Below are 13763 nucleotides of genomic sequence, written 5' to 3'. Positions count from 1 at the left end.
TAAAACAGTGCTGGCTACAATATAATCTCTCACTGAAGAAATATTTATTTGCCTCATGAATCTTGGTCCTATGAGGGAATATGGCAGTTGTTGAAATGTAATTTAAGATGGCAGAAAAAGTGAACTGATAAAAAAAAATTTGAAAGTCAGGATGCCTTATTTAGATATCTTAAGAAAAAGAATACAAAGAACAACATCAGATGTCCGAGGTTTTAGACTAATTGCTCATGTTGGAGAACAGAAATACAAAATTATCCTTCAGAATTTGAGATGTAGAACTTGATCTTGTGTTTAATATACAAAGCCCCCCTGGCCCTAACACATCTTTCCTATATCCCCATTTACAGGACAAGAGAGTTCAAGCTGTTTATAGCAGGAATGTCTACTTTTGGGCTTTTTAAACCAGGTTTAAACCAATCCCAATCTCTTTCTTAGGTCTTAAAATAAGATCAAACAGTGCAAAATTCCCTCACTAGTGCTTAAGCCCAGTTGCCTCTGTCCAGATGACTCTTATAATCCAACCAGGCAGAACACCTCACCCTGCTGTTCTGTTGCTTTTCTGCAAGTCCTTTGATTGTAAATAATTATCTCCAGCTGTTCTGGCACCCTGGTCTCCTTTAACTCCTTAACGTCTGGCCTTAGAAGTGGCTGCACTGGAGAAAGTGGGCTCCTGAGTGTCTATGCTTGGAGTTCTTAAGCTCTAGACATAAAAATAAATGTATATATATTTTTTGCATCTAGCTGATGCTGTGTCCAGAGAGGTCCTGAAGTCCTTTGAATGTACAAAGTCAAGAAACAAGAAAAAAAGCGTTTCAAGGAAGCCTTCTCAAATTCTAGTCCATTACTCTTTCCCAGGTATGACATGTCTAAGACCAACCACCTTTATGCGAACCAAAAAAAAAAAAAACACCCAAGAGGAATCTTATTTTTCTGTGGTGTTTTTTTTATTCTCCTAAAAACAATCATCTACAGTTTGTGAAACATTACTTAAGGTTCAAGTACCATCTCTTATTTTGGATTGATCTTTGCATTGAAAAGCAAAAAGAGGTATAAAATTTTCACAGGAAAAATGTATAAATCTGCATGCACATATATTAATATAGGAACAAAGTGAAAACTTTCTCCAATTTTTCCATTTGGAAGGATCTACCTTAACAGATGCCTTATGTCTCAGTTTTAAGAAATTTGAGGTAATTCCTGATTTACATAGGCATTAGTTGTGATGATAACATTTTCCATAAAGCAAAATTACCAAACACATCTCTAATTACAGCACAATATTTGATGAGCGTTCTTGACTGCAAAGTTCTCACACTGAGATGCAGAGAGCCTCGAAAGGCACCTTGAATTTCATAGCAGATGTCCTGGGAATGTAACCTAGCCTTTGCTCCTTCTGGATAGAGGTTGATGGCAGGAGAGAGATGGGGGGAAAGGGAATTCTTGAGATTAATAATAAATGCAAATTAGTTAATAGGTAGTGGAGTTATCTATTACAATGGGATATTCAAAAGTTGGCATTTTACCCTTTTTCAATTCAAATCTATGCATAAGATACTGGGTTTAAGAATTAGTTTCCCTTTGGCATCAGATGTGAAGAGATTTCCCATCTGATTGTCATAATAGATAGAAAATTTCATTCCTCTAGATTTCTGCCCTGCCTTGCCCACCTGGTCAACTACGTTGCTGAGCATCCTTTCCACCCTGGCTGCCTGTCTATGCCCCTCCCACCGGTCTGGATGAATGTTTCTTCTTTAACTCCTTGGTTGTTGGACTTCCATACAGTTTGATTTTCTGGCAGTTCTGGTTGTATTTTTGTTTTTAAATTTGTTGTTGTCTTTCTTTTGGTGGTGCAAGGTGGTACAGTGTATCTACCTATGCCTCCATCTTGGCTGGAAATTTAACTAAAATTTTTCTTTGTGTGTTTTTAAAAATCTTTATAGTGAGCCTGTATTTATTTTGAAATCATGCACACACAATTCAATATGTGTTATTTGTTAGGAAGATAGGAATGTGATGTATCTCTTTGAGAATAATTTTTCTGACTTTAAGCAAGGCATTTAACCTTTGTTAGCCTCCACTTCATCATGCATAATAGGAGACTGCTTATTTTACAGGATTGTTTATGAGATCAGATGAGTATCTACATCTTTTTTAGTTATTGTTTCTTAAGTAGTTTCAATGCCCTATGTTCAGAGCTAAGTGCTTTAAAATTTTCCTATTTAATCCTCACCAAAAAAAATTGCAGAGAAACACACACAAAATATCTATTATCTTTACTCTCAAATGGGGATTGAAATGCTACATAAACATCTCAATAAAAGCAATTTGTCCAAGTATGCACTGAAATTAGAGATAGGCCTGGGCATAAACCCTTATTTTTATAAAGACATTTTTGTTAGTTTGGTCTTTCTTAGGCACTGGGAAATTTCTATTTGACTTTGCTGTTAATTTTAATGTAATAGAATATAATTTCTGGATACAAAACAACAATTCTGTAATGTACTTCTCTCAAAAGTATAAGTTACAGAGGTATGTTCCTACTCTAGGTCAAAGGAATCTGCTCATTCAAAATTTCCAGAGTCCATGTTGCCCATCATATAATCATAGCTGTCCATCTGTCCTCAACAGCCAATAGAATTTTACTGTGAAAGTCAGATTATTATCCCTAGGATGGAGTGTGAATGTGTGTGTATGATGGGTGTATTACTTTCCCGGAATAGACAGTTTCTCTTTTGGTTTTGCCTTTCCTGCATATAATGCTTCTACCAAAATTACTGTCCATGGATTTACAGAATGCCTTACCCACCATCATGCTATCCTACACAGCATAGCTTCTGATCAAGAAACTTACTCTACAGCAAAAGAAGTATGGCACTGGTATTATCATGGGTCCCATTACTTTGAAGCAGCTGGCTTGATAAAACAGTGGAATGGTCCTTTGAATATCCAGTTACAACACCAGCTAGGTGGTGATTCTTTGACAGACTGGAAAACGTTCTTCAGGAAGCTGTATATGTTCTCTCATGGCCAGTGCTCATGGGTCAGGAATGAGTGGAGGACATGGGAGTGCTGCTACTCACTATTACCCCAAAGTTTGCTTCTTGTCCTGACAACTTTATGCTTCACCAGTTGAGAGACCTTCTTTGGAATATTCCCACTAGTGGACACAGCAATGATTCCACTGACTACTGTCTGGCTGCTTTGGGGTCCTTAGAACCACTTTCTTAATATTAGTGTCTGTATATTGTTATGATAGATAAATAAATTATATACATATATATGTACTTATATATGTATATGTACTTATATATACATATATATGTTCATATCTCTACCTATCATCTATCTATCTAAAAATCTCCTAATGTTTCTGTTTCTGTGGCTGATACCATGGGACACCTTGCTCCATATATATCACATGTTCTAATAGGGCTTCCTGAAGCTTGATCCTTTTGTTTTTTATTCCTTTTTGTCTCTGAAGCTAGACTTTATACTCAGGAGAGAATCTTCTGTTATTCTTGGAAGGGTTACTTTGTAAATTCCTTTGGTCATACATTGTGGGACAAGTACCTACCTGTAGTTCCTCAACGGAGCTGTTAGGATTTCTTGGAAAAAATTCCTAAATACAATAGCTTTATTCTAAGGTATTAATTATTCTGTTTACAGAAAGTAAAATGTTTTCTTTGTAGTCTGAATTGTCTTTGCAGATAGTGTTATAATGTAAATTAAATTTCTGCTTCTTCTCTTAGCTCAAAGTCAAAGCCAGCCTCTGTAACCTGAGTGCTAATATGGGAAACAGTGAAGACCTAACTGTCATGAAAAGGCATGGCCAGTCATTGTTAATATAACAAGAACAATTTTTATGACATCAATGTCACCTGGCAGCCAAGGAAAGTGGTCTGAAATGCACATGTGTGAACAATGCTCTACTAAGGGTGGCAGATGCCAATGGCTGAGCATGTGTACTGTGTGGCCATCACATTCAAAATGACTGAGAGAGTAGAGCAATGAATCTGCATCAGATTTTTTGTTAAGCTTGAACATTCCTCCATGGAAACTATCCAGATGATTCAGAAGGCTGCAGCTATGGGCAACTGGTGATAGGCAGCTTCATCACGACAACTCACCTGCTCATGCATCACATCTCACACAGAGTTTTTTTGCAAAACAGAATCACCCAGGTGACTCAGTACCCCTACAGCCCAGATTTGGTGCCCTGTGACTTCTGGCTTTTCCCCAAACTAAAGTCACCTTTAAAAGAGAAGAGATTTCAGACCATCAGTGAGATTCAGTATGAAGAGGCAGCTGATGGCAATTGGGAGGACTCTGTGAAGTCCCAAAATGCCTATTTTGAAGGCGACTGAAACATCATTGTCCTATGTATAATGTTTCTGGTATCTTATATCTTCAATAAGTGTCTCTAATTTTAAATTACATAGCTGGATACATTCTGGAAACATCTCATACCTTCATTAAGTATAACACAGAGGAGGTAAATCCAAGTCAGGAAGGATCACAGAAATACTATGGGTCAGACTTATGATGTGCATCTATTCTTCTGAGATGCAGAAAAATGCAGTGAGACCAATAAAAGAATCACCAACAGTTTTGATAGTATCTGGTGAGCAGATACCTTGGGATGTGAAGTGTCTGATCAAATATAGTTGCCCTTCCATCTGAATCTAGTTTATAGATATCCAACTCACTCCATAGAGGCATTATGCATGGAATTTTTGGAAAAGGTATCCTTAACATTGGGAATGAGAAGCATGTTTTTTGACTTGTACTTCACTAAGAAATCTTTGGAGTCCATATAAGATTCCACATATTGCTCCCATTATTGGAAAACTATAGCCAGTAGTCTCAACATATTTATGTATAGGTCCCTAATCACAAGGGTAGTAAGCTAGGTCATGTGATAACCTCATATCAGTTACTAGGGGCAGATGGAAGTTATTACTCTAAGTTACTGAGTTTCCAATATCTGTGGATAAGGTAGATTCTCTCTGGTCTTTATTAGGAGTGGATTTCTTTAATTTACATTGCCTGAGAAATTGTATTAAAGAAGGTTATATTTATGTACCTGGCAAAGACCTTCTAAAACATGAAAATTAACTGCAGGATTAATGAGGAACCTTCCAAAGGCTCAGGAAGGCCATACAGTATCACAGAGAAAAGTCTTAAAGGAAGTCCAGGTTTATTCCCAAGACCTTCATCTAATTTATTGTGTCTCTGTGGACAAGTTACCTAACTTACCATCATCTATTCCTCCAGCTGTAATAATATGCCTACCTCATATCTCAGAGGACTATTGAAAAGACTGTTACTGAGCACAGGCTAGAATTGTATTACTGCTTGGGAATAAGCATTTAGCAACTCAGAATACAGAGTTGAAAAATATTAAATAAAAGATATGATTGTGATGATGGCATTATATGCCACAACTCATCTCTCCTTTTATACTGTGGTAGAACTTTAAGTAAAATTGGATCATGCTGCTTTTTTAGAGACTAGTCAAGCTTAACTCAACTTCAAGATATTCTCTGAAAACAAACAAACAAACAGTAAAATCCTATGTTAATTTTTACCAATCTCTGTTCACAGAATCATTTTTACAGAAATACTAGAAGTTTTATTAACTTATATTTAAGATGTGTGATAATAACAACTAAAAAAAATAGTGGTGTTATTTATACTTTTCCTACAGTCTTCCAGAATTAAAGCACAGCATATAATTCCTGCAGTAGGTGTTACCTTTGGCATTCAATATAAAAATGTGTTGAAATTCTGAAGTGTTATGTAAGTGTTGATTATTAGTAGCAGTCCACCATGAGAGAAAATTTAAAAGGCAAGACTGGAGGTATTTTTCACTTTCATTTGTGCTCACATTTAGAAATTCATGAAAACATAAGATTTTTACTCTTTCCCTTTATAATTGTTGTTTTTCTTTATAAGTAAAATACAGATAGCTATCCTAGTATTATGAACATAGATTTTATGAAAAAGAATATATACGTTTTTAATTATTATAAAAATCAAACTTAGAAATCACATTACATTATGGGTGAACTTGGAAGGTTAGGCCAATTGAAAGGCCAAACACCAAAGGCCACATATTGTGTGATTCCACTTATAAAAGATTTTAAATTGACCAGAATAGGTAAACCCATAGAAACAAATAGTATATAGGTGTTTTTAGGAGTTGAGAACAGGGGGAGGTCAGGGGTGATCAGAGTGACTGTCAGTGGGTACAGGATTTCCCTTCACAGTGATAAAAATGATCTGGAATTAGATAGTGGTGATAGTAGCATATTTTGTGAATATTCTAAAGTTATGAATTATGTATTTTAAAAGTTAATTTTATGGTATCTGAATTATTTCAATAAAAATTACAAATGAACATTTATTTAACTTTAGGTCTACTAAATCTGACAGTGTCAAGAAAATATATTATTGATATTTCAGATGTTTTAAACATAATGATCTATTTATGTTTAATATTGCATAGTTTTATTATTCTGAATACCTTTGGTGAAAAAAAATCTTTTAGACACAACATTATTCTTGCACTTAATTTTTTTCCACTGAAAACTTCACTTGCCATGACCTATATGACTTCCACTTATTTATTTATTTATTTGGTGATTTAGAATCAGAGGCCTGGGTTTCAGCTCTCTTCTCCATGAAATATGCCTTATGCTCTAGAACTTGACAGAAACATACTGGAACTCATATGTATGACTCAGGCTAGGACAGAAATTCTATATTCTCATCCATCCCAGTGTTTTGTGACAGCTTGTACAACCAGAAGGCAAAACCATGAGATCATTTGAACAAGCAAAGTTTATTGTAAACAATTATGAAATTAGAGTAGAGAAGTAATGATAAACCATCTAAAGAGAAATCTATGTAACTGACATTCTGGGGTTGAGAGAGAATGTCTGGGGAAAATGAATGTGGAACTCCTACTTTATTTCAGAACTCATCAGAGAAGTGTGGTTATAGTCAATTGGATATCAGAGAAGTTCGCTGGCTTGCCTAGGTCAGAGCTGGCCCACTGTCAGGCAAAAGGGAAACAGCACTCCAGGAGGCAGATGACCTGAGGCTGCTGGGCAGGTGTTCAGAGAGAGTTGAGTGTTGCTGTCAGTGTGAGCCTGGAATATGTGGTATTCACATCAGGAATGAGGTTGGCAGTAGTCACCTACCTGTCCTGCACGGGAGCTGCAAGGTTGTGGAGGGACCATATGCTTTAAGCATGCACTGGGACACAGGACTTGCTGGATGTCACCACACACAGCACCCAGGGACTGTGCAGCAGGAGCAAGAGAAAGCAAAACTCATGATGCCAGACCAGGAAGAGATGTTCTCTTCCAAATGCAATGCCCTTCCAACAACACCTATTGACAAAGCTTCACCTCGAGTTCACATGTGAAGAAATGTTTGAGGAGTTTAGTTGAATATTGCAGAGCAGGCCCTAAAGAGTCAGTATGGAGGTGAGGGGCAGAGAACTGATCACTGGGTATTCAGTTTCCCTTTCTGCTTGTGCATACAGCTGTACCATATTTACTGTCATCTCTTGCAGTTAAGGAGGGTGATTGAGGTTAAGTTCTGGCCAGTGAGATATAAGTGAAAATGATGTTATCTACTTCCACATCTTGCCCTTACAAACCAGGTTTGTCCCTATAACACTAACCCACAAAACAGGAAACAAAGGATTCTAAATCCTCAGGGGATAGTAGATCCACAAAGTGCAAATATCCTGGATCCTTGAGCCACCTCGGAGGAGAGACCTCAGGAGAGTCACCCGACCAACATCATCCATAATGAGGCTGTTCCACAAATTAAAAACAAATCCTTGTATTGTTTGGCCATTGGATTTTGTAGTTGGTTGTGACTAAGCTTGAAGTTGGGTGCTATCAATAACCACATATCATGGGCTTAATGGTCAAACCGTGAGCAACAAGGAATGACATATTGGAAACTGAGAGAATGGCCCCCTGTGTTGTATAATAGTTAAGTAGTCAGCAAACTGTGCCTACCATAATTTGAAAGGCAGACCTCTATAATGAGTTTATGTTTGTAGTAGAAGTGGTTGAGAAGAAACCATCTTGGAATGCATTGGCTTATTGATTGCCTTTAGAAAATACATTGTAAGAAAGAATTAAGCTCAGAAAGAAATGGGTAAACTTATAAGCAACATTAAAATGGAGGAGAAAGATCTTGGAAATTTGGGGCCTTATAGAGTTCGAAAACTGTTTCTGTACTTCAAAGAATAATTCAGAAGACAGTGGTTTTGAAAGACAAAGTGCTATTAATATTCATCTTGGGCAAAAAACAGATTAGTTTCTATATAAGTCTATTTTTCAGAGTGCCTCAAGGTAGCCACCATTAAGTTGAGAGGGAGAGAGAGAGAGAGAGAGAGAGAGAGAAGAAGAAGAAGAAGAAGAAGAAGAAGAAGAAGAAGAAGAAGAAGAAGAAGAAGAAGAAGAAGAAGAAGAAGAAGAAGAAGAAGAAGAAGAGGAGGAGGAAGGGGAAGGGGAAGAAGAAGGGGAAGAAGAAGGGGAAGAAGAAGGGGAAGAAGAAGGGGAAGAAGAAGAAGTAAAAGAAGAAGAAGAAGAAGATGAGGAAGAAGAGGAGGAGGAGGAAGAGGAAGAAGAAGAGGAAGAGGAAGAGGAAGAGGAAGAGGAGGAGGAGGAGGAGGAGAAAAAGGAAATGGAGAAGGAGAGGGCAAGAAGGGGAAGGAAGAAGAGAGAGAAACAGGATTAGAAAGCAGAAATAGAAGGCATGTTTGAAAATAATACATAGAAAAGAACTTTGGGCATGACTGGACGAATAAACTTAGTGGAAGCAAATAAATTAGAAAACTATCAAGGAAATGGACTGAGAAATCTCTCGTCCACTGAGAAGACCATTTCTCAACATTATGTTCAGTTATGGACACAGAAAATGATGACCTCAAGGCTGAGGCTCCTTGAGGGTAGAGTTTGAGGTCATGAACACAATGGCCAAGAAACTTTCTCTCAGAGAACAACATAAAGGTCTACTGAAAGACTTCCCTTCTACCAGGGTAGAAGCTCTTCATACTATCTAACAGAACTTCAGAATTGCTGTGGATCAGGAACTGTTACATTTTCCATCCTTTCTTTTAACTAAATGGGTTATTGTGGCTATCCTATCCATACTTCTCTGTGGCATATTGGGTATTGTGGAATTGGAGATGATTTATCGTTTTGTTCCTAGGCCACTGGATCCCAGGGAACCACATCTGACCCTGATAGAATGGACTGCTCATCCCTCAGACACCCTGGACTGAGGGGTTCCACCCTTTGAGCTGAAGGATGGAACTATGTGTGACCTTATCTTCCATCAGGAGGGGATGCTTTTGGTGTGAGAGAGTAAGAATGAAATGGGTGTTTGATTGCCAGAAGGTCCAACATTAACAGACTTTAGAACCAAACTCTCTTTCCTTTTTTTCTTGCGCATAAAACTAAACTGGTGATATGTAACCTCTAAATTTTAGTCAGTAGCATATGGGTGGAGGGGTTACCTACCACTTCTAAGCCTGCCCACCAAGCTCTCTTCGACCCTCCGCTAGCAGCTGGAATCATGGGACTCTCTGGCCATAGATGGTAGTGGAGCCATAGATGAAAGTCATCTTCAAGTCATGGTTTGAAAAACAATTGTGCAAAAGAACCAGTGGATCAAGAGTGCTCATGTAGAATTATTACATGAGTGAGAAATACACTTAGTGGGTTATTTCAATGTAACCCACTACAACTCTGTGGTAGTTATACAGTTAGTCTTATAAGACAGAAGCTCAGAAACAACTTGAATTAGTTCTTGGGGCCAGGACATGGATCTGCTTTAAGAGTGTCGGTGAGTTAGGTGAAGGGCTGAGAAGATGAAGAGTAGAACGTCAGTCTGGTGGTCAGTGAAGCTGAGAAGCAGAGGAGAATTTGGTCCCAGAGGAAGAAGGAACATTGTTAAGAACCAGGCTGGGGTGGTAATGATGCATTTCCAGGTTAAACAGCCACTGCTCTTGCAGACATCTGAGGGTTAAAACCCACATTAGCTTTCACAGAATGACATCGGCACATAGATTCGTCCCTGTTATCCTGGATGACCATTTTACTTATTGTTCAAACTAGAACCCTACTAAAGAGGGGCAGAGAAGCTTCTAATAATTACACCAGAACAACCGACAAAAACCACAGTGTCCTGGGAAAACTGGGTGTATGGGCTTATTTCCTCTAATTATGGTTTTGTGCAGTTTTAAGATAAAATAAGTAAAACAAACTAAGTAAAATCAAATAAGTCAAACTCCTAAATGGGAAAATGACTATATTTTTGGTATTGTTATAGTTTCAGTGAATATTTTTAAATCAGTGAATGAAAGAAACACCCCATCATCTTCTCTGTAGCCAATTTCCGTGTATTCATTTTTCAGGAGGAACTTTGGTGTATCTGTAGCAACTTTGCAAAACAGGGCATTCTTTATAATTCTGGTTCACAGTGTGTTATTAGGACAGAAGTCCAGATTTCCTCTGCCACCCTGGGAGACCTTTAACACTCCCCTGTGCATCTCCACATCCAGCACATCAAGGTTCATTGTGACAGGGAGCAATTCATTTTTATGCTCACCCCATGAGGGAATGCCTGCAGTATGCCTGAGCTGAGAGCAAAGTGCAGATTAGGAAGCAGAGAGCCCCTGTTCCCTGAGGCATTCACACAGTCTCCATTAAGTTGCCCTAACAGGGGGGTAGTACTGGGGTCCAGGAAGCTTACCTGCTCCTGGGGTTCCGGCTTTCTGGGGCCATTTGCAGAGGGGTGGCAGTCCAGCAGAGCTCCGTTGTCAGTTTCTTCCCACATGTATCTGACATTTGCTGCCTGAGTTCCCTTTCCTGTCCCCAACCCAGCTCCCACTTAGGAAACTGTATGCTGAAATAATTGAAAAGATATTTTAACATGATTTCTCAGCTATGCATTGGACAGTTATTAAAAGACTACACATACAGCAAAGTGCCCATTATGAATGTTAGTGTTGGAAAGAACAGCCGAGATTGTGTGACCTTGGTGATTACAACCACCAAAGATGAAGGGACTCCAGAAGAGCCTGAGGATGTGGCTGTCCTTGCAAGTCACAGTGTACCTTGCCCTCGAGATCACAGAGAGCACTGGTAATGTGTACCATGAAGTATTTCATGAAAACTGATTAATATACATACCAATCTTTAGAATAACGGGTATAATAAACACTACATGTGTTAGCTTTTGTTATTAACATTCTTACAGTAATAAACATGTTAGTAACCAGTATTAGTTGCTTTAATACAAATTAATATGTAATAGTATATATTCTATGTTTAATACTGATGTATCAATAAAAATTTAAATTATTATTTAAGAGTTGAGTGATTGATAAGTTTTATGTTAAACAAGAGAGAAAGTAAAAATGAAAGAGTAGGAGAGTAACCTTACTCTGTATGTATTTGGGGTGAGGAGAGTAGTTTAAAGGAGGGTCAAGGGGGCTGTGATAACTGGATTAGTGACTCAAGTTGGAAGCCTTGTCACCATTTGGTAGAAATGATACGATTTTTTCCATATTATCCCATGTTACCTGAGTATCTGCAGATGGAAATTATATGAAGACAAAATGAGTTCCCTACTTCCAGAAGGGGGAAGCAATTGTGGTCAAAGAAAGGTCTGTCACCCCCCTGGTTTTGTGTGTGTGTGTGTGCGTGTGCTTGCACATGTGTGTGTGTGTGTGTGTGTGTTTGCAGGTGTGCACATGTACACATGTTTGTACTTTAATTTTTATAAACACTAAATGGGATATTTAAGATAATAAAACATGTTCCCAAAAGTGGAAGAGGGTCACTAAGGAGGTAGTAAGTTTCACCCCCAACTGGGGGGCTCACATACACACACTCTTGACAGCCCTGGAGATACAATATGGGTGGCTGGATAGTGAATTTAAAATATCAACCAAATTTCTCCTTCCCGGTATTTCACTCTCACTCCCCCCCGCCACCCTGACTTCATAACTTCTTCATAACTTCTGGGGACAACTTCACAGTCAGATATTCTTCACTTCAGCGGATGCCAAGAGTGAAATAGAGAGTGAGACAGGGATCCCTTCCTGGTTTCTGCAGTGGATACCTTAGGCCCAGAAGGCAGGGGCCAGAGTGTTCCAGGCTGGGGAATAAAGAAGGGGCAGAGACAAGGTGTGCATCCTCACAACAGGGGGTCCTGTGTTTTCCCCCTAAAGCCACATTCTGATCAGGGTAATACCCTTGGATTGATTGGTATGTTCAAGATCTGGGATGTGTTCAAGTTGGAGGCCAACTCAGAACTCCTCCTGGGCCCCAGGGCAGCAGTGGCAGAAGGAAAAGGGCTCATGGATGAAAATGACGCAGCCTCTTGGACTGTTAATGGAGAGGCAAGAAGAAAGGTTGTCTTGGTATGGAAATGGACACCAAGGATTAGATACCTCTTGCCCTCAGTGTGCTCTGCATAAGCCACCCCTCCAATTTAGACATAGCCACAGGAATGAAAGGAGTTTGAAATGGACAACAGGGCTGGCCTCGTGTGTATGCAGTCACACAATTTACGTAGAAGGGCCTGGCATTTGGTGTAATGATGCTGCAATGCAGTCATCTTGAAATTCTTAATTTTTGAACAAGGGTCTTGCACTTTTCATTATGCGCTGGAACCTGCAAATTATGTTGTTATTCCTACTTGACTTCTAGTAACTTCCCTCCATGCCAGTAGAAATAGGAATCAAATAGAAAATAAGATGATTTGAGAAAAGTAATGTGTCTGCATAGCTGAGTTTGCAGGTAGGCCAGGCCAGGTAGATAAGGGAAAATGGGGAAATGTGTTCAGACCACAGCAACAAGTGGTCAGATTTGGCTGTGATCCAGTACCATGGTGTGGGAAGAGATAAAGCTGGGGAATATGTCTGGAGGTGTGAGCCCGCACCATCTTGAATGCCTTTCCAGGCAAAGGTAGCAGAGTTGAGATAGCCTGGCATATTTGCAATTCTATATAATTCATATTTATGGGGGCCAGGAATATACAACCATGCTCAAAACATTCAAATACAATATATATAAAAAGTAGCATCTTAACAAGAGAACACAGCTCAGGGCAGTACTTTGGATTTCAATAAACCTGATACTAAATTCTAAATCTGCTGCTTCCCCTGGGGGATTACAGGCTTCCCACCATCTACTTTCAAGTGTTTCTGTGAGGATAAAATGAAATGACATGCAAATGGTGGTTAGCACAGAGCAGGAGGCCCAAATTCATTGTATATAATAAATAACTCCAAGAAGATGATTTATAAATGAGGTTACCTTTTCCTTTCATTTGAATATCTATGATATGACATGTTAACATCTCTAGGTACTGGACTCAGGATATTTTGGTGTTCAAGAAATGCTTGAATAATTAATGCATGTTTGCAAGAAAATGAGCCAGTCTGGGCCCGGGGCTCTGGAACCATGGCAGGTGCCGTGGGTACAGGGCTTTGGGGTTGGCTCCATCTTGGTTCCGATCTATAACCAGCTTGTTGTTTCATTCTTGAGAGCAAGAAAAACAGAAATCATGTGGAGTTATGGCATTACATTTTGACACATAGGTTGACTAAATGTACCAAGTGCATTACTATGTTTGACCTATTAAAACAGTTAAATTTGGTTTACTAGAAAATTCTTTCCTATGACATGTCCTCTCCCAGCATGGACCGGTGCTTTCTCCCT

Source organism: Phyllostomus hastatus, unplaced genomic scaffold, assembly GCF_019186645.2.
Source record: "Phyllostomus hastatus isolate PE091 unplaced genomic scaffold, TTU_PhHast_1.1 phas_contig_65, whole genome shotgun sequence".
NCBI lineage: Eukaryota > Metazoa > Chordata > Mammalia > Chiroptera > Phyllostomidae > Phyllostomus > Phyllostomus hastatus.
The sequence above is the reverse complement of the archived record's forward strand: the minus strand, read 5'-3'. Positions refer to the sequence as shown.